At 46.1% G+C, this 8906-nt stretch overlaps 1 pseudogene; it reads right to left on the minus strand.

Annotated features, from left to right (window-relative positions):
- Positions 1 to 5388: 5388 nt before the first annotated feature.
- Positions 5389 to 6440, minus strand: LOC115329143 (annotated as a pseudogene).
- Positions 6441 to 8906: the final 2466 nt, after the last annotated feature.

Here is an 8906-nt window from a genome sequence, read left to right on the forward strand (position 1 = left end):
TTAATTATAACGGCTTTTGTCTATTTTTTTAATTTCTTTCTAGGCCATTCATGGACTGAGCTTTTTTCAGACATGTTTGCATCGGCAACTAATGTATCAATATTGTTCCTAAAAATGTACAAGTATCGTTGGAATAAATGAAAAATGAGGCGTTACTTGCCATAGCGACTATATATCATATATGAACAAATTAAAAAGCAATGGTCCTAAGACACTACCTTGAGGTACCCTTGTTTGGACTGCTTTCAGAACTGAAAAAAATCCATTGATTTCAGCTGTTTGCATCCGCCAGCTTAAAGGCCGACGATCAGACTCGAGATTCTGCAAGGCAGGAAATCTTCCTTACCACGGGGGAGGAGGAAACAGGCAACAGTGGACAGGGTAGAGGAGGGGGAGGAAGAAGGAAGGAAAAAGTGGAAAGCGCGAACTGGTCAGGTCTTTAAGTAGCTTCCAACTAGTACAAGAGAATGCCCTCGAATCCAATAGTTTTTTTTAATAATATATTGGATTCAGCCTGTCGAAAGCTTTGGAGAAATCTATAAAAATTCGCAACATTAAGAGTTTGTTTTCAACGTTGTTTAGAAATACTTATTTTTGCTGTAGGTGAGCAAGTTTTGTGGAGTGACTTTTCCGAAAGCCATATTTAGATTCAGAAAATATCGATCTTTTTTTCACAAATGTTGTTAATGCGAACATGTATAATCTTCTCTATGCCCTTACAAAAAAGCGGGCAAGACTAAAATTGGTCTGTAATTGGACATATTATTTCTATCTCCAGACTTATATAAAACGAACAGCTTTGCCATCTGCATAACCTTTGGAAAAACGCCAGTCGAGAGCGACAAATTAAAAATATGCGTGAAGCAGGGCGTAATAATGTCAGTCACATGTTTTATTGGTTGCATCTGTATTCCATTAAAATCAGCACATTTACTGTTTTAGAGCCCAGCTTTTAAGCGACCATTTCCGGCTTGAGTGGCGTCGGCTTCGCCGTTGCCGTCGGTGTATTCGCGCGTTGCATTATGGGACGTTTCCCCTAATGACGTCGCATGTGACGTCACGTGTGACGTCACGAGTAATGTCACGAGGGTCACGAGGGAGGGGGAGGAGGAAATTTTTTTCTCTAGCTTTAACGGAAAAATTTTCCGCTAAATTTAGCTCAAGAAATATCCCCGCTAAATTTAGCGGGAAAATTTCTCCGCTAACTTTAATGGAAATAATTTCCCCGCTAAATTTAGCGAAAAGATTTCCCACTAGATGTAGCGGCAAAATTTCCTCACTAAATTTAGCGGAAAAAAAATCCCATTTAGCGCAAAAACTTTCTCGCTATATTTTCTCGCTAAATTTAGCGAAAAAAAATTCCTCGCTATATTTACCGGAACAATAGGGAGCTTTCGTAGACCGTTTTCGCCGTCCCGCAACGCTGTCCGCAACCCGCTACGATACCCGGAACTCTACAGTCAAGGCCATCGGCGCGGAGGCGCAGCAGCGGCTTCTTCGTTGTGGAGGGCTTAGCGGAGGTCTAGCGGAGCGGGAAACGCGATCTACGAAAACTCCCTGTTTTCCAGGCTAAATTTAGCCGAAGAATTTCCCACTAAAGCGAAAGAATGTCTTCGCTAAATTTATCGCAAAAAAATATCCCCGCTAAATTCAGTGGAAAAATTCCCCGCTACGTTTAGCGGAAAATGTAGCGGGCAGGGGAGGAGGGGCGGACCTTCCCCTCCCTACCCTTCTTTTTCAAGAGCTGCGCTTTAATTCGGCATTGCAGAGAGTTGTAAACTTCTGTAATTTTTTTAGGGTTTAAAAACACCGAACCTACTTCCCACTCATCGGTAGGAAAAAGGAAGCAGTTTCCTGCCATGCGTTGAGTTAGACAGAAGTCACCTCTCTCTAACTGTACAGAGGGAAATAGATTCGTAAAATAGTCATTGACTTTGTTTGGTAACTCTACTTCAGGTAGAGATTTATCTTTAATTAAAAATTTACAAGTTCTTTATCGCGTTTTCTTGACCGTTCGGTTTAAGATATTACTGTTTTTTTAATACATCCTGGGCGGTTAGATGAATGCCTCCTATGAACCATTCTAATAATCGCCTTCTGCTCGCTGCTATATTTGTATATTTGGCTGTAGAGCGTGTCCTTAGAATGCGAAGTGGCTATCTTTTGAGAATTATCAGAAGCCTCGCTCGCGTCCACAGCCCAATGACTCGGCATTATTACGGCCATAGCAGTCAGTGGGACACTTTGCGGGTTTCTCGCCGTCGACCACGCTCCATATTGACGCGGGCCAGTTTCGGCACTCCTCCAAGCCATTCTAAATTGACGTCACGCCGCGCATTGCATCCCCTAAACGATATTAATCCGTGGAGAAGCGGAACTGGGGGGGACAAGGGACAAACACATCTCCGCGCTAAAAACATCCGCCTGGTCCTGGTATCGAACCAGAGACCTCTCCATTTGCTTTCGGCGTTCTACCAACTGAGCTAACTGGGAGTTGTACCCCTGTCGGACGGTCTAACTTAGTGCACTTCAACCAAGTGCCCTTCAGCTCACCGAATGTCACTTCAAGTGTTTCGGTGCCACACAGGAGAAATTAGTGTCACTCAGAAATTATGACAATAACGATGGGTAAAGCACTAATAGACACCTAAAATGTTTAAGGCATAAATGTATCAGCCATATTTAGTAGTTTCAATAAAGACACGTTTCAAGAGAGCGTTATTTTTATTGAAAGTATTTACGACAATTGGATGATTCTGATCGATCACCACAAGACAATACAAAAAAGAAAAAGATAAGAAGAAGCGAACTCACTCGAAGTCGAGTGTGTTCTTCAGGAAAAAGCCTTGTGGCGCACCACACAAATGACACTAAAGGCGAAGTGCACTCCGTTGAAGCGCACTAAATTAGCTCGTCTGACCGGGGTATTAAACGTCAGTACACCAAACGGGTGCTCTCATCTGCCACCAGTCTAACACCAACAAAGGTGAACGTCCCGCATTTTAAGATCATGATGTTAATTCCATTAATACAAAGTTGCAGACGAGCTAGACGTTTATTCTGTCCAGCTCGCCCGGAACTTTGGATTGATTGCATTAACACGTTACCTGTTACGTGGCGTCAGCTCACACCATGACGTGACATTATCATATCAAGTTATGCTGTACCACGACACCACGCGACTTGATGACGTCAGGTAAAATCACGAGTCACGTGATGTCATGACGTCACGTGATATTCAGATGTCACGTGACAATACATCGTCGCGTTACACCATGAAGGCACGCGGAAACGCAAACACGAGACTGCTGATAATGCAAACAATCAAATTAAAGCGTTTTCGCTACTTACGCCACAAAAGTTCTCGGACAATAAAAGCACCCCGCCCCCCGCAGCGCCGCCAGCAGTTCGGCTGGCTCCTTAGCAACGATGCCGCCGTTGCTATGGGGCCATATGTCGCGTCGCAGCCAATGGGAATTCAAGTGCCGGTTCGCTCAGCCCATGTTAATTTAGGTGCCGTCTTTCGCTGCTACAGACAATGTTTAATTCATAAGGGTAGATGAGGGTAGATGAAAAGAAAAAGAAGAATTTCAGTAAATGGTTGAGAGTCCAGCCGTGTGTCTCTTTTTCTCCACTCCTTGTTTTTTTTCCCTCTACGTTCAGCTGGAAACCTCCAGAACCCAAATATCAGTTTTCACGGACATTGAAAGCACCCCTTTCGATTTAACTTCATTTTTGCGCGGGAGATGCTAGACAAGACTTGACGGAGGTTTACATCATGTTCCTCCTGCGAAGATCCGTAGGCGATGACATCATCGAGATAAAACTGGACAACTTGACATCCTTCCAAACTTTTCGTCATGATCTTTTGGAACGCTGCAGGTGCAGATGCCAGTCCAAAACATACGCGCTTTAAACGGAAAAGACCTTCATGCGTGATGAAAGCTGTTAGATCGCGACTAACGGGGTCGAGACGAACTTGATGGTACGCAGACACAAGGTCTAGCTTGCAGAAGACAGCTGCTCCTTGGAGGGAATTCAAAAGTTCGTCGAAGTGCGGGAGTAGGAAAGCGTCGATGACGATGGCTTGACTTGGCGTTCGCAGATCCACACACATCCAGATATTTCCGTCTTGTTTCTAGACAACGACGATGGGAGAAACCCATTCCGAAGCGTTAACACGTTCAATGACTCCTTGCCGCTCCAGTTTGAAGATCTCTTCGGAGACGGCGTCATGAAGTGTTAAAGGAAGACGTCTTAGCCTTGGTTGCGATGGTGGAAGTTTATGTCGCACCTTGGCGCTGTGCGTCTCATTCCGCACCAGACCCAACTCGGGACCGAACAGGTGTTCAAAGTCTTCAAATTTCGGGGGTAACTTGGACGTGTCGTGCGAAAGGTGGACTTGACTGCAGACCCTTCGTAGGACGGTTGCTTTGTTCAGGAATAGGCGTTTGGTATACCTTTCCAGCTCTAGGACTAGAAAGATCAGTATGACGTTGCGAGACATTGTAACCACATTGTTTTTCAGGTTGACGTTTTGTATCACTGGCTCCATATTGACTTGCAGAATGGCGATCTGGACTGGAGTTGGTCGACGGTATATGGTGAAACTCCTCGAAGCCTTCGGAACTGTTTGTTCTCAATGAGAGCGTTGGAGTGGCCTGGATGCGTAGGCACCCGAAGGTACTGAATATGGCTGGTTGCTAGGTGTAACTGGAGGTTGATGACTTGATAGTTGTAATGGCTGGCGAGACGACAACGTGAAGGGTCGTCGTTGCGGAGCGCCAGCCGGTCCAACATTCCGAGGTTGCTCTGCACCCCTTCCACCTTCATGCACATAGGAACAATCGCACTCAGCTCCAGATAAAGTCATACTCAACTCGCGCACTGCGTCTGTTCCAAGCAATGATCGTCCCGTAAGCGTCACACAAAATTTAAGTGGCGCGTATCGGTTCTTGAAAACCACCTGTTTAAAGAAATTTCCCAGTACGGGGATGGGCTGTTGTAGATAATGCACTAACGTTTTTGGTGGACGATGAAGCTTAATCTTACTATTTATGTTTACCTGATTAAAGGTTTGCTCGTTAAAAATTGAGACGTAAGATCGGGTATCAATAAGAAGCTTGAGAGGAGTGTCATTTACCTGGACATCTGCCAATAACACGTTGCGGAGACCGGGGTCGCGTGCAAGGCGATCCGTAGACTGCACCGAGACCTCTTGTTGGTCAAACGTCACACTCGGCAGGACTTCCTGACGGACAGTTCTCACATGGGTCGATCCGCCTTGTCGATGAAAAACGGCCGCTCTGCTGCGTCCGGCAGCTTGTCCACGGCACCAGGGTTGTCCTCGGCCACACACTGGAAATGATGCTTGCCGTGCATCGCTAATTAATGCCGCTGATTGTGCTTGACAGCTGCGGCAAACCAAAGCGAAATCTCCCTCCTTCGAGACAGAAAGCACGTCACGTTCCGTGCTGAGCATAACTCGCGGGCATGGTCGCGCCGGCCACAGAGCCAGCACGCAGAGAGAGAGCCGCCATCCTCAATCTCCCTCACCCGCTGAGGAGGAGGCTCCCGGGCTGTTGGCCGCCTTGCCCGCCCTTGGAAACGCAGAAGATGGCCGTCAGACGATGGCTGACCCAACGGTATCACAGGACCTCGCTGCGACGGGGTCATCCCGGTGGAAGGGCACGGAGTGTGACCATATTGGTGATGCAGTGGGGCGGGGAATACGGAAACTCCGCCATCTTGAATCGCACGCCAGTGAGCATACGCATGGATATCTTGGACCGCGGCCGGTTCCAAACCGCGGCTTCCGTCGTGAACAGGGAAAGAGGACACCGCGCTCGTAGTGCGATGAAACGATTCAGTCGTTTTCGCGAGTTGTCCAAATTAAATTGCGAGGTGGAACGCTCTGTCCAGTGTGGGTACCTCGGCCCCGACGCATTCACCTGAAATGCGGTCCTGAACTCTCTTCGAATCCGACTTCTCCAAAAAAGTTTCACACAGGCGTTCGTCTTACGTAGCGCCGTAGCTACAGGAAGAGCCTTGATTACATAATGCGGCGAGGTATTCGGAGACTGATTCGCCGGGACGTTGGACTCTAGCACGGAGTTACTTTCTTTTCGGTGTTTCGAACCCCGAGAACTCAAAGAGTTTGTTTAACTTCTCCAAAAATATTTTATACTCGTCATTGAGTTCAGTCACCAGTGCATCGTCCAAGCGGAATGCTTCAACCACACTCTGGCCTTCCATGCCGAGCAACGAAAACAGGAGTTGTTCTTTAAGTCGCGGTTCTATCTGTCAGAACCCCGAAGCGCAAAGAAAACCGGTGAAGGCACGCTTCCATGCCGGCCACGCAAGGGTGGGCTTGTCGGGAACAGTACGAAGACAGGTGGCGGCGGCAACGCTGCCGTTCCAAAAGCGATATTTTGAGTCATGGTGGTCAAATGTCAAAAAGAACCACGGAAATAGTCAAAGCACACGGAGGGTTGAAGCCTACCGATAAAGAAAATACAAGATTGCAGCCGACATGGTGGGTGACACTGCAAATCTAAGGAAAGACTGAAGGAGCGGGTGGTAAGCTTGAACTAGAACCAGACGTTATGTGCAGCGATTGGGGGCGGAGATCATACTAGGAGGAGACGGCGAAAGATCTAGGAAGGAAAGAAACGTTTACCTCGTCGCCCCCCCGTATCCCATCCTCGTCGCCATTGTAATATTTTCAGTGGGTCCGAGAACGCTGGCCCAGGATCAAAAATAGACACGACCAGCGCCGTCCAAATCCAAACACGATCTTTTTATAATCACGAGCCCATCGTGCGGTATCACGCTGGCACGTCAGAACGTGCAGCACGGCGGCGCCGGCTTTTGGCGCCGCTTTGAGTTCACGCGCTAAAACCACTACAGAGGGGCAGGAATGTTTTCTCATTTTCCTGCGTGTCGCTAATTCTGTTCCTTCCTGGCTAAAATAAATGTATTTTTTCCCCGCTTTCAGCGAGCCCGAACGAACGATTTATTTATCGAAAAATAGAGTGCAGGCGAGCTGGTGTAAGTTGAACATGATTGTAAACCTGAGACTGGGGCAGGAAGAGAACACAACAGAAGGTAGTAAAAGAGGAGGCAACGTCTCAATCATTAGAACTTTACTAGAAATCCCGGGAGACCTTGGAACGAGAGGTATTGTGGGGCTGTTAGAGATGTACGCTCGTGCCGGCTCGAAAGCTGGTATCGGCACGATTCATCCTTTCTTATCGTTAGCTACTCAGACAAGAGAAAGCGAACGGAAAAGAAGCTCAAGACATAGTGTCTTTTTTTGCCTTGCTTCCGCCTTCTCCGAGTTAGGAAATCCCAAACTGTTAATCTAACGTGAAATTCGTCTTTCGTTTTTTTATTTATTTATTTCAAAATACTATCAGTCCCTACATTGGAGTATGATAGGGAGGGCATGAGCGCAAAACTTGATAAACACTGAACGAAAAAATAAAAAATGAAAAGAACATTAGAAACTTGGTCTGAAAAATAAAAACACAACGAGGAAACAAGAACAAATAACAAAAACTCGACAACTGCGTTCGTTGCCAACCCGTCCTAAATATATTTTACAGAAGAATCTCTCGGCACTGGGGAAAAACTGTAAAATCAATACAACAATGGAAGAATGACGCTGGCTGGAAGTCATGACACGACAAAAGGAGGCAATAGTAACTAAATAAACATGCTATTTCAAGGATTGCTGGCACGTCATCAAATGCAAGATTAGAACAAAAAGATTTCAGCGATTGACACGATACTGCTTGTTCTGGGAGAGAGTTCCACTCGTTTATCGTTAGGGGAAAAAATACTTAAAGCAGTCTTTGGAACAGCAGGGCTGGTGAAGGGCACGGCTATGTTGGTTACGTCTAATTCTAGACGCATCGGGAGTTAAGTAAGCTGTCTTGTCTATCGGTAGATAATCATTAAAAGCCATGTAAAGAAATTTTAACCTTTTCTCTTTACGCCAAGCCCTTAGTAGCGAAAGTTTGGCTCTCGAGTACAACGCCGTTGGCGAATCTAGTCGACGATAATTAGAAACTATAAAGCGCAAAGCGAGCCTGCGCACTCTTTCTAATTTAAGGGCATGTTGCTTAGTGTGGGGGTCCCAGATTTCGCATGCATATTCCATGACCGGACTGACGAGCGTTTTATATGCCAAAAGTTTTGTGTTGACTGAACTCAGTTTTAGGGACCATCTTAAGTACCATAATTTGGCGTTCGCTTTTTCAACAACGCTATGTATGTGCGTTCCCCAGCGTAGATCGTGAGAAATGGTAACACCCAGATATTTGTATTTGCTAACCCTTTCAATCGGGTTTCCTTCTAGCTCATATACAAACACACTGGGTTTAGTTTTGTGAGTAACTTTCATGCAAACGGTTTTTCCAAAATGTAACGTTTTTTTTTTTTAATTTAATTTCACTTCCCAACTGGTTTTCAGCTCAAGAAAAAAGAAAGTTTTGAGCATTGTTCATACACTGCGCGAAGTAGTTCCTACATGATTTGGTTGTAGGAGGAAGAAGCGATGCTTTCGGCGTTTGAAACCTGTACGTCTTGATGAGATAACGCATATCTAATCTGCAATGCACCTACATACACCTCTCCACATAAGGAGGTAAATTGTAACGCTGCGCGTTAAGCCGGACTTTCTTTTCGTGCTGGTTCTTGAGGAGAAAGCGAATATAACGAATATTCACTGGACGCCATATTTGTGGGTGCTTTCTAGAGCGCATGCTTAGAACGAGCCCCATTAATAGGCTGGTAAGACCGGCCATATTGACGGTGTGAAATGCACGTTGCAACAGAGCCCTGTAAGCTAGCCATCAGCACGCGCTCAGCAGTCACGCATACAGCTATTGCCGCCCAGTGAA

The sequence above is a fragment of the Ixodes scapularis genome, unplaced genomic scaffold (genome assembly GCF_016920785.2).
Source record: "Ixodes scapularis isolate PalLabHiFi unplaced genomic scaffold, ASM1692078v2 PGA_scaffold4__175_contigs__length_147842914, whole genome shotgun sequence".
Taxonomy (NCBI): Eukaryota; Metazoa; Arthropoda; class Arachnida; order Ixodida; family Ixodidae; genus Ixodes; species Ixodes scapularis.